The 12,342-nt window shown below is 37.9% G+C and overlaps 1 protein-coding gene across 3 annotated transcripts in view; it reads left to right on the forward strand.

The window, feature by feature from the left end:
- SVEP1 (sushi, von Willebrand factor type A, EGF and pentraxin domain containing 1) overlaps positions 1 to 12,342 on the forward strand; it is a 179,725-nt gene that overhangs the window by 123,252 nt on the left and 44,131 nt on the right. The window lies entirely within an intron of this gene.

The raw sequence follows: 12,342 nt of genomic DNA on the forward strand, positions 1-12,342 counted from the left end.
ACCAAAGCTGGAGAGAACTTTATGCTCTTGTTTCCTGACAGCAGAGAGCAAGCATATTCCCCTGTGGAAACAGTGTTTTTCTGGAGTTAGAGTAATTTGTCAAATTAGGCCTCCAATATCAGACACTGAGCAATGCAGTGGAAAATAGTTTTATTCTTAAAGATGCAAAAAGCACATTTACATAGGCATCTGTGGGGGCACCTGGGTAGTCTGGTTGGTTGAATAAACATTGGTGTGTTTGTCTTTGGCAAGCCTGAAGGCAATAGTTTGAGTCACAACCTAAAGATGACAGGTCTGCAGAGGAAAAAGGATGATAAAACTCAGGTTATTCTATTTTTAATGATCTCATTTCATTCAGAGGTAAAATTTGAAAAACAAGGAATGAGGTACAGAGAAAGGGAAGGCTCCCTCTGGGGTGGTGTCTGCTTAGCATCTCAGGGAGGTTATAAGGAAGCGAGGGGTATGTGAATTCCCACGACATCTGACTTGCATTTCATTGCTTCTCCACGACCCCTTCATGCTTCTTTAATAAATATTTTCACTGTGAATAGTGCTTTCACACACCAGATTGACCAGAGGTGTTTGTCACGCAGTTGGAAGCAGCGCCAGCAGGAGTTTGCTGCTTTCTGGGTTTGTAGCTCAGCTCTGTCCTTCGCTGTGTAGCTTCAGGGAAATTGTATAACCTCTCTGTGCTTCGAGTGTCCTACATAAAAATAGTTTCATTTAAGGTTCATACTTCTAGATACTGTGAGAAATCAAATGCCTAGTATAAAGCCTGGCCTAACCAGGAAAAAAAAACCTTAATTAATTCAACCAACTTTGCCATTATTATGACTGAAACATAAATGAGATAGCAGTTTCTATTCTAGCATATTCTAGCATAGAAGTTCATTTCACCTGGATGGAAGACAGTCCCAGTAGAACAGGACTGCCAGCAGGTGGCGACAAAATATACATATATATACATACACACACACACACACACACATATATACACACTATATATATTGGACTACATATATATACACACATATGTGCGTATATATATGTATATATATAGTATATATACATATATGTATATATGTATGTGTGTACACATCATATATACATGTATATATATTGGGCCACATATATATATACACACACATATATGTGTGTATGTGTGTGTGTGTATATATATATATAGGCCACATATATATGTATGCATATATAGTGTGTGTGTATGTATGTATGTGTGTATATATGTGTGTGTTTATCCATATAAATAGTTATATATTCTTATTTATTTATTTATTTATTTTCAAAAATCTCCTGAGAGTCAGCTACTTGAATAAATAGCTGATTGAAGTCCCAAAACTTAACACCTTCTTAAGTGAAACAGAAATCTTTACTATTAAAACAGGGGATGAGTGATATAGGTAAAGGGAATTAAAAGTATACTTATCTTGAGGAGCCCTTGATGAGTAATGTAAAGAATGGTTAAATCACTGTATTATACACCTGAACCTGATAAAACACTGTTTGCCCCTCCTCCAGCTCATGCTCACTCACATTCTCTCAAATAAATAAATAAAATCTTAAAGAAAGAAAGAAAGACAAGAAAAAGAGAAATAAAAATACATTTTAAAAATTGTCCAAAAACAAACGGTGGTATTTTACTATATTTCTTCTCAGAATTTTGTCTTTACATATTTTTTAGTATGAAAAATCCTGCTATAGATGCAATTTACATTTTTTCTCATTAAAAATCATTCACCTAAAATATATCCAAAGAGTTCTGAGTCTGCCTAATATTAAGTCTATATGTTTTAGGAAAGGGTTTTATTAAAAGAAGTACTAAAGGCACTAATTAAAATTACAACATAGCCATACATTTGCAGAGGGTTTTCCATTTCCCCAGGGCTTTCCTACACATTATCTCCTCTTGTGCTCCCTTCCACAACGGTGGGGGTTTGGCAGAATAAATAGTATTCCAACTTGGTAGTTGAAGGGATTGACCCATATCACCTTGCATGTTCCTTCTGGTCTAGGAAGACAGACACTCTGTGGGACCTTTTATCCATCAAAAAGATGGAAACCAAATCTACTCCCCTAAATCATGTATCTATTGAAGGATATGAGAACAGTTTTATGAAAGTGCTTTGTATGTCCATTAAGAACAAAGCAGAAAATAGCTTTATTATCTTCTCTGTCATCATTATTGCTATATATGGTGATGACATTTTAAAATAATGTAGGAAAAACTGTCTTAAGTAGTTAATCAAATTAATAGAAAGTATCTACAGTTCCAAATCACTGCCACCTACATTTTGTTCTAAAAGAAAAAAAATCAAGCTATTAAGGGATAGTTTCATTTTTTTCTGGAAGTGAAACTTTTGGTGAGAGGAAGCACACCGATGGCCCTTGGCATACCCCTAACTCCACCTTGGGATGCTATGAGGATGCCAAAGAAAAGAAAACCTTTGTAGTCCTCTTTTTTCTGGCCAAATGGCTAATGAAACATTTGAAATATACAGAAAAACACAAATAGTAATTATTAATCTCCACTTAAATTTACCTGGGTATGCATTTTTTCTTTCTTTCTTTCTTTCTTTTAAGATTTATTTATCTTAGAGAGAGACATAGAACACAAGCGGGAGGGGAAGGGAGGATGAGACTCTCTCAAGCAGGCTCCCTGATGGATCCCATGATCCTGAGATCATGACCTGAGCCAAAACCAAGAGCCCCATGCTTAACTGTGCCACCCAGGCATCCCTCCTAGGTATCCGTTCTTGAGAGAAAAGTACATGTTAAGTTTTTGCCATATTGTAGCTCTCTTTTTATGAAAGAAATAAAGTATTACAAATACAACAAGAAGCCATTCTCATCACTTTGCTGTTCTACCCAAAGTAACAAAGGTACATTTTTGTCAATCAGTAGAATTCATTTTAACAGCTGTATGGTATTCCCTTGGAAGTACGAGCTGTCTGTAAATTACTGATTTCCTTACAGGTAGAAGGTTAGTTTGTTGCTCCTTTATTTGCTGATGTAACAGTACTGAAGTAAATTTCCTTGCCCGTGTCTCTTGGTACATATGAGTATGACTATCTCTGGCCCCAACACCAAAGGTTGAAGTTGTTGAGTTATGAAATATGCTTATTTTAAACTTCATGAGATAGTACTTGATATTTATCAGTCATGTCCTTTATGTTTTGTTTTGTGTGGGTGTATCAAATTCAAGAAATCATCCCTACCCCAAGGTCATACTGTATCTTTGCCTTTTTCCTGAATGACTCAGAGATTTGGAAAGCACGAATTTCCATCCCCCTCTCATCTTAAATGTTTTATCACTGTCTGTATTTTACGTCCCTCCTCTTTTAGGACTTCTCAAATTAGTCATTTTTTAATATAGTCAGTGTTTATTTAGTTTGACTCACATATTTATTAATCTCTTCATCACCATTACGTTTTGTATCCCATTCCGTCCTTTCGGGTTTAATATTTCTACTTCCTGAAGAATCTCCATTGCATATTTTTTTTCAGTAAGTTTCAGCATATTCTGTAATCTTTTTCTGAAAATAATAATATTTTACCCTTGCTCTTGAATTACAGTTTAACCGAGTATACAAGTCTACATTAGTTTTCTTTCATAGACATTTTGAAAAATATTATTCCAGTGCCTTCAGTCTTCTGACTTCTTCTTCTTGCTACTGAGGATTCTGTCATCAGTCTGTTAGTGGTTCTTAACCAGGGGCAGTGTTGCCCAGCAGGGACATTTGGCGATGTCTGGAGACATTTTTGGTTGTCACAGCTGAGGGGAGGGTGCTTCTAGCTCTAGTGGACGGAGTCCAGGGATGCTGCTGAACAGCCTACAATGCACACAGCAGCCCCCACAACACAGAATTGTCTGGTCCCACATGGTGCTGAGATTGAGAAACTCTGCTTGAATCATGGTTCCCCTATAAGCAGTATCTTTTCCCTTTGGTTTTTATTTTTAATTTGTCTTTGTCATTCTGGTATTTCCTTATGATATAACTAAACATGTATTCACAGTCATTTGTCTTCTTTAGGAGTCATTGTACTTCTTACATCTGAGAATTCTTTTACCAATTTGAGCATATTCTCAGCTGTTTTCACTTCACATGTTCTCTCCTCCTTTCTTCTTTTTTCCCTTTCTCTTTAAGTCTTAGCCATATATTGGATCTTTTCTTTCTGTCTCCATATGTAGTAACCTGTCACATTTTCCATCACTTTATAAACTTGGACTGCATTTGGGTATTTTTTCAGATATCTTGTAGTTTATAGGTTTTTCTTTTCTACTATCTATAATCTGCTTTTAAATGTATCCATTAATTTTTTAAATTTTTACTTTTTCTTTTTTGCTTCTGGAATTTATATGTTTGTTTTTCAAACATTTCTTTTAAAATAGTCTCTTCTTTTTAAATAGGATTTGGAGTCTTTTTTCTTTAATTATGTCAGCATACTTATATAAATCTTCAGATTTTAAATCACTTTTCTGCTATCTAAATTTATTGGTACTCTAATCTTGCTGTTTGTTCTGCCTGCTGACTGACTCATGATGGAAAACATGCTTGTGTATGTTTTGTAATTTCAAATTGTATCTTTATAGTAAGCAGGACTTATTTTATCTGTGATAGTCCCTTATGGTTTAAGTGTGTGAATTTTTTTTTTCCTATCAGGAATCCATGGAATATCACCAAAAATTTTTTTTACATTAATTTAAAAGTTCGAAGGCTTTCCATGCCAAAGTAAATGGCATAAATTCCAACCTCAGATCCACAGGAGATGAGACCTGGGAATGGCTACCTTAGCAGGGACTTGATTTTTCCCACTCAAAGCCCTGACAAATACAGAGATCTCACTTGTCCTGTCACTGGGCTTCCGGGCGGGATTTTTCTACTTAATATCTTTTTAGTGACTGTCCTTCTAGGACAAAGGTCCATGCCATAGACTCAGCTATTACTCTCTTTCAATCCATAGTTGTATTTCCTGTCATCCCTTCTTACCTTCCCTGTCCAATCCAATGGCAATCACAGCATTTAGTCACAGGCTTACTTCTCTGTTCTTAATTTCCTCTTCATTTCTGGCATGTGCATCTAAAATAACTTCTATTATATTTCATCAAGTATGATATAAGGAAGATTTTCAGACCATGGTATAGCCAGAACTAGAACTTCTCTCCTATACTCCTTTTCTATTTCTTCCCCCCATGAAATTGGTTGGCATAGCCAAGATGCACTGTCTCTGTTCTGTTCCAGGACGGTGTCACTGTGTTCAAGTCCTGTTCCAGGACGGTGTCACTGTGTTCAAGTCATGGCTTTTGTGCAGTGGGCCTGTTTGTGCAATGGGCCTGCTGTCTCCTTCAGCTTCCTGAGATGCTGTTGGCTTGAAATGAGGGTTAGAACCTCTTTGCTCTCCAGCCGTCTCCACTCCCACTGCCCTCCACATATGGAAGCCACCCCCGCCTGCTTCTTGGGTGCACCTACACTTATTCTTACTTTGGGCCTGTGTTGTTTCTTCTCATATCAGTGATGTGCTTTGCATAGACTCTCCCTTGAAATAAGGAGGAGAGAACCTGTCTCAACTGTAGGATGGAAGAGCAAATACTTTAGGAGACAGGAGTAGTAAGATGAACACCAGGAAGGAAAGAAGCAAGAAGTACATTTCTGCCTCCTGTCCTAAAATTGACCTTCCACATTCACCTTTTATCAAAACACTAGGCTGGAAGCTTGCAGCTGTTTTCCCAGATAAATAAAATGATAAATTGTTTCCCATTTTTCCTTTTCATCCTATGTGTCTCCTCTCTTGGTGAGAAACTCAGAGGAAAGGAAGGCTCATTGAAATCCTAAATTTCTGATAGAATGTTCCACCTTTGATTGTCTTAATTGTAGATTTCTAAATGCAATTACTGCATGTACTAAGATAAAATTTTATATCATTTTTAGTTGAAAACAGAATTAACTGCTGATGCAGATTTCTACTTTCCATCAATCTTATTAAGTCGCAGCCCTTTACCTATCTAGTATGCTGCTCTTTTAAGGCTCTTAGAAGGTTCTTTAAAAAGAGAAGAGCCAATAATCACCTGGGGAGCTCTCTCATAAAGCTTCCCACGTGCTCATCAGTTGGCTTCCACTCAGTGTATGAATCAAATCACTGAAAATTGTGTCTGCAGATTACTCTGCCCATTCTCCAAGAGTTTTTCAAAATTATTCGAGAAGTAGGCTAATGAATTGCAGCAAATTCATCCAAAATATGTCCTCCTGTGGCATCATTGTAATATTGATGGGCCATTTTTCTTTGGGATTATGGAGTAGGACGATTTGTTTTATGATATATATGGCCTGATTTAAAATAATAGACTGCATTAGCATTCCCAGGGTCTCTTGAATGAGAATACAAAATGTCACAGCATAAATAGTCCGGCATTTTAGGTTTGAGCCAATACCAATTTTCCTGCTTTGGTAGCCAACATTTACAGGTTGTATGTCATCATCTATATAGAACTTTATCATTTTTAAATAATTTTTTCAGAGGGAGAGTGTGGTGAGCAGGGAGAGGCAGAGTGAGAGGGAGAGAATCTCAAGCAGGCTCCACACCCATTGTGGAACCCAGCTCAGGGCTTGATTTCGCGGCCCTGAGATCATGACCTGAGCCAAAATCAAGAGTCAGATGCTTAACCGACTGAGTCACCCAGACGCCCCAAATGATTCTCTTAAACAAATAAGCAGGTGAAGTATATTCTATAGAAATTGGAACACAGCTTCAGACTTCTAACATGAGGAAATAATGCAGCATTTGGATCAGAGACCAGTCCTGGTTCAATCTAGGCAATAGCTCACAATTCCTCACTTTCTGTGATTTGGAATATATATTTTTCTTTAGCATCTTCAGAGACTAACTGATGTGTTTTGGAAGAGAGTTGTTTTTAGTAAACCTCAACCCCCTTCTTATTGAGCATTGTATCTAGTCTCAAGTACTGGCTTCGCTTCCACCTCTTGAAACCCCTCTGTGTACATCTCTCCGCACCAGTGAGATGCCGGCTGTTCAGGTGTTCGTAGCTTGGTCCCAAGGTTCTCCTACAAACGGATCAGTGGAGCTAAGTGGGAGGCTTCACACGTCTCAGACTAAGAGGTGATCACTCACGTTGGTGCACGGAGACCGGCATTTCAGCCAGTTCACTTGTGCACCAGTCTGCACTTCTTTCTCATAAACGAACGTGATTCTGAGTCTGTTCCTCTCAGAATCCTTCTGAGCCTACTCCAGTAGGTCTGTCGTCCATTTTCAATTGTGGTACCCAAAGCTGAATGTACACTGACACATGCACGTTAGAATATGGCAGAGAGAAAAATGCTGCATGGCGTGACATACACACATGTACAGAGGTAACTATTTCATTTCTCTTCTTCTCTTTCTAAATAAATGAGTTTCTAGAAACACAGTCACCCTTTCAGAATGCCTCTGTTGACTCATTCAACTTAATTTCAGTAGAATTCCAAAGTCTTTCCTATTGGCGGTCACTAAGCTGGGTTTTCCATCTGCGCAGCTTTTCTTTACTGTGTATCTGTGCAGCCTGTTCCCCATCTTATCTTTATTAAATATTATCCTGTAAGATTAGAAACACTGAACTGGACCGTAAGCTCCCTATTCCCCACCCTACAGTTACACATTGCTACGTAGGGACTAAGGACAGTTTTTTGGCATTCCCAAGATGTGAAACTCCCAATGAGGGCATTTCTGTACAGCAGTACTCCGTGGGTCTCCGGTTAATAAACCACTTAAATATCTTTCTGTCCTAGCAGCATTTTGTCTGCTAAAATCTTTTGAGAGTCCTTGTAGAAGAAACTGTCAAAAGGCATTTCCGGTTCACCTGTGCCTGCCACGTCTCTACCCATCAACCATCACGAAGTGTCAAAACACACAAAATCCTAGTGATTATCACTTCCTTGTTCCAGTGTTCAGATGCCGTTCCCAACTATTCGTAAGTTCTCAGAATGCCCCAGCCGTACCAGACTGCAAGCCCTTGGTTCATGTTACCCCTTGTTCTCGAACGATTCCTTTTCTGCTCTTCTCTCATGACTCCTCTCAAAAGCATTTCCCCGGGGAAGCCTTCCCATTCTCCAGGTAGAATTGAGCTTTTATCTTTTAAGCAGCTGCTGTAGGTGTGAAAGGGCCTGCAATGCATCAGGCAGTGGATGGGGTAGGGAGTGAAGGATGGACACAGGTGTGTAAACAAGCAAATGCATGAGCATTGCGTTGTGCACTGAGGAAGTGGCTCTAGCCCATAGCATGGTCCTTGAGAATTATTTCATGAAAGACTAAATGTTGATTGGGCATCTTAAAGAAAAGTCAAGATCTAAGGTCAGAGAAAGAGACAGTGTGGGATCTAAGAAATTATGGGTAGTGATGAAAATGCATTCTTTAAATTCATTTATTCATAATATATGTATTTAGTGGTAATCATCCATTATTTTACAGAAGAGCTTTGCTGTGATTTGTCATTAGGGAAGAGTAGTTGGTGGAGATTTTCTTTAAGATCAGGGGTCAGAGACCTACCGAAGAGCTGCCAAATTACTATACACAATTTTTGCATCCTTAAGAGGCTTTGAAGAATAAGGAACTGGAAGCAGATGCTTCTACCTCAAAGTAGCCAGGCCCATGAAATAAAGGGAGCATTTTATAAATGGCACAATGGATCCTAATAAATCAGGGATTTCTCAGGTGGTGTCTGTGAACTTCTACTAATGAAATATGCTAGCAGCATCAAGGGACCCATGAAAATAATGATGCATGTTTCAAAGTGTGCAGAGGATGTAAATTGTGCTATAAAAATACAGAACATCAGATGTCTTTATAAATGGAACTTCTACTCAGAGCACATTCTACACAGGAACAGTAGAATCTGGGCACTCAGACCTGGGATAATGGATACTTTAATAATAAAATTAGGCCTTTAGTATATTGTCTTTATATACCTTCCTATATCCTCCTAGACAGAAGCTATCTAAAAACTTACTAAATTTGAATTCTAATAGGAAGAGCAGAATTTATCCATAACAACGAATTGTAGCAGACCCTAATTAGAGGCTGCATCGTGTCGTCAGGGACATCTATGACGGTTTTGAGACCGCTTCTTTCCCTAGCAGGATAAGTGACCTTAGGTAAGGTGGATGCATACATCTCTGCTGATATTCTACCATTTTCTCCTCGATCTTTCTGCTTCCTATAGATTTCATGAATCTGGCCAGTGAGGGGGACACATTCCATCTTCACTATGATAGCAGATCCCTTGTAAAACTAAAAGGGACCTCAGGAGGAATGTGCTTGCTAACTGATGACTAATGAATCTTTGCTGAGGGTGCCTGGATGGCTCAGTTGGTTGAGTGACTGCCTTCAGCTCAGGTCATGATCCTGGAGTCCCAAGATCGAGTCCTGCACTGGACTCCCTGCTCAGCAGGGGGTTTGCTTCTCCCTCCGAACTTCCCCCTCTCGTGCTCCCTCACTCTCATTCTCTCTCTTTCTCTCAAATAAATAAATAAAATCTTTAAAAAAAATCTTTGCTCAAAGATGGATCAGAAAATTTGTACTAGGCGACACTGCAATGCAGTTTTTACAGGACATCTGCAAATTATGATCTACCTCATTCTGAAAAGAGAAAGGGAGCGGGGGCAACAACAACATCACGGAAAAGGGGAAGTGTTGGAATCTTATAAATCAAATGCAATTTTTCAGCTCAGCTGCTTGCAACTGTGTGACTCCAGACTGGGCTTTTAGCCTGTGGAACCACCATTCACTCATCTGTAAAATGAAGAAATTAATATATCTAAACAGGATTAAATTAGGTGCCTGATTATTTTTGTCCTTTTATCTCTCATTAGTATAAAAATGACAGATGGCTCAGGTGTTAGACATTCCTTTAAAATTCTGTCATCTTCCTTTTCAGTAAGAAAGCGAGAAGCGGGGCACCTGGGTGGCTCAGGTCTTGAACTCGGAGTCCTGGGATCGAGCCCCGAATCGGGCTCTCTGCTCAGCAGGGAGCCTGCTTCCTCCTCTCTCTCTGCCTGCCTCTCTGCCTGCTTGTGATCTCTCTCAATAATCTCTCTCAAATAAATAAATAAAATCTTAAAAAAAAAAAGAAAGCGAGAAGCAAGTTAAGAATGACTCACATGTAATTATTCTAATACTACATATCATAATAATTTGTTCTCCTTCATTGAGAGAGCACTGGAGAATAATCTCGGATTTTTGCAAGTCATCAATCTGTCACCTTCTGTGGGAAAATACCTGTTCAAAGCACAAAGAAAGACTGAGAGTTATTAAGCAAAATTGATTCATACTGGTTGAATAGCAGAGCTCGAAATGCTAACATTTGGTTGGATAAGGGTTTAGGAAACCCTGGAGACTAAAATTACAATCATTGCTTTAAATTTCATTGAATATAAGTAAGTACATGAGTTATGTGTGGGCTACATCTGGTTCATTAGTGCTTTTGTTTCAATGACTAGTGATAAAATCAACTAACTAAAACCATCTATAGACAGATGATGTTCTAAATTTAAGCTGAGTCATTCTTATTTTTAAGGAAATGTGCAACAATTTTTAGAGGTCCTTAAATAGCAAAAATTTTAAATTCACTTCCCTTTCTAAATAAGCATTACTATTAATATCAAGATGTATTTCTACTTCTTGAAGGAAGTTCATTTGATCAGTAAGCTCAGTATTCAAGCAGTGAATATTTTCTTTTCTTTCCAAGTTTTTATTTAAATTCCAGTTAGTTAACATACAGTGTAAATTTAGTTTCAGGTGTAGAATTTAATGATTTAACATTTACATACAACACCTGCTGCTCATCAGAGATGCACTCCTTAATCCCCATCATGTAGTCAACCCATCCCCCTCCCACCTCCCCTCTGGTAACCATCAGTTTGTTCTCTATAGTTAAGGGTCTGTTTCTTGGTTTTCCTCTCTTTTTTTTTTCCCCCTCCCCTGTATTCATTTTTTTTTGCTTCTTAAATTCTACATGTGAGTGAAATCATATGGTATTAGTCTTTCTCTGACTTATTTCACTTAGCATAGTACTCTAGTTCCATCCGTGTCACTGCAAATGGCAAGATTTCCTTCCTTTTAATGGCTGAGTAGTATTCTACTGTGTCTATATGCACCACATCTTCTTTATCCATTCATCAGTTTGTAGATATTTGGGCTCTTTCAGTAATTTGGCTATTGTTGACAATGGTACTATAAATATCAGGGTGAATGTTCAAATTATTGAATGTTCAAATATTCAAATTAATATTCCATTGGGTAAATACACAGTAGTCTAATTGCTAGATCATAGAGTAGTTCTATTTTTAACTTTTTGAGGAAACTCTACACTATATTCCAGAGTGGCTGTACCAGTTTGCCTTTCCACCAACAGTGCAAGAGTGTTCCTTACTCTCCACGTCCTCACCAATACTTGTTGTTTCTTTTGTTTTTGTTTTTGTTTTTAGCTCTTCTGACAGGTGTGAAATGATATCTCATTGTAGTTTTGATTTGTATTTCCCTGATGATGAATGATATTGAACTTTTTTTCATGTATCTGGCCATCTACCTGTCTTCTTGAAAAATGTCTATTTATGTCTTTTGCCCATTTTTAATTGAATTATATTTTGGAGGGTATTGATTCATATAAGTTCTTTACATATTTTGGATACTAACCCTTTAGTGGATATCCACTTTCAAATATCATCCCCCATTTCATAGGTTGCCTTTTAGTTTTGCTGATGTTTCCTTCACTATGCAGAAGCTTTTTTTATTTTGATGTAGTCCCAATAGTTTATTTTTGCTTTTGTTTCTCTTGCCCAAGGGGACCTACCTAGAAAAATGTTACTATGGCTGATGTCAAAAAGAACACTGCCTATGTTTTCTTCTAGAAATTTTACAGTTTCAGATCTCACATTTAGGTCTTTAATCCATTGTGAATTTATTTTCATGTATCGTTTAAGAAGTGGTCCAGTTTCATTCTTTTGCCTGTTGCTCTCTGGTTTTCCCAACACCCTTTGCTGAAGAGACTATTTTTCCACTGTGTATTCTTTCCTGCTTCAAGAAAGATGAACTGATCACGTAATTATGGGTTTAAGTTTTCGGTTTTCTGTTCTGTTCCGTTGACCTGTGTGTCTATTTTGAGGCCAGGACCATACTGTGTTCATGACTACAGCTTTGTAATATAACTTACATGTCTAGAATTGTGATGCCTCCAGCTTCTTATCCTTTGTTTTATTAATGTGCTATATCACATTGATTGATTTGTGAATATTGAATCACCCTTGCAGCCCAGGAATAAATTCCCATTGATTGTGGTGA

Source organism: Neovison vison, chromosome 9 (assembly GCF_020171115.1).
Source record: "Neovison vison isolate M4711 chromosome 9, ASM_NN_V1, whole genome shotgun sequence".
Lineage (NCBI taxonomy): Eukaryota > Metazoa > Chordata > Mammalia > Carnivora > Mustelidae > Neogale > Neogale vison.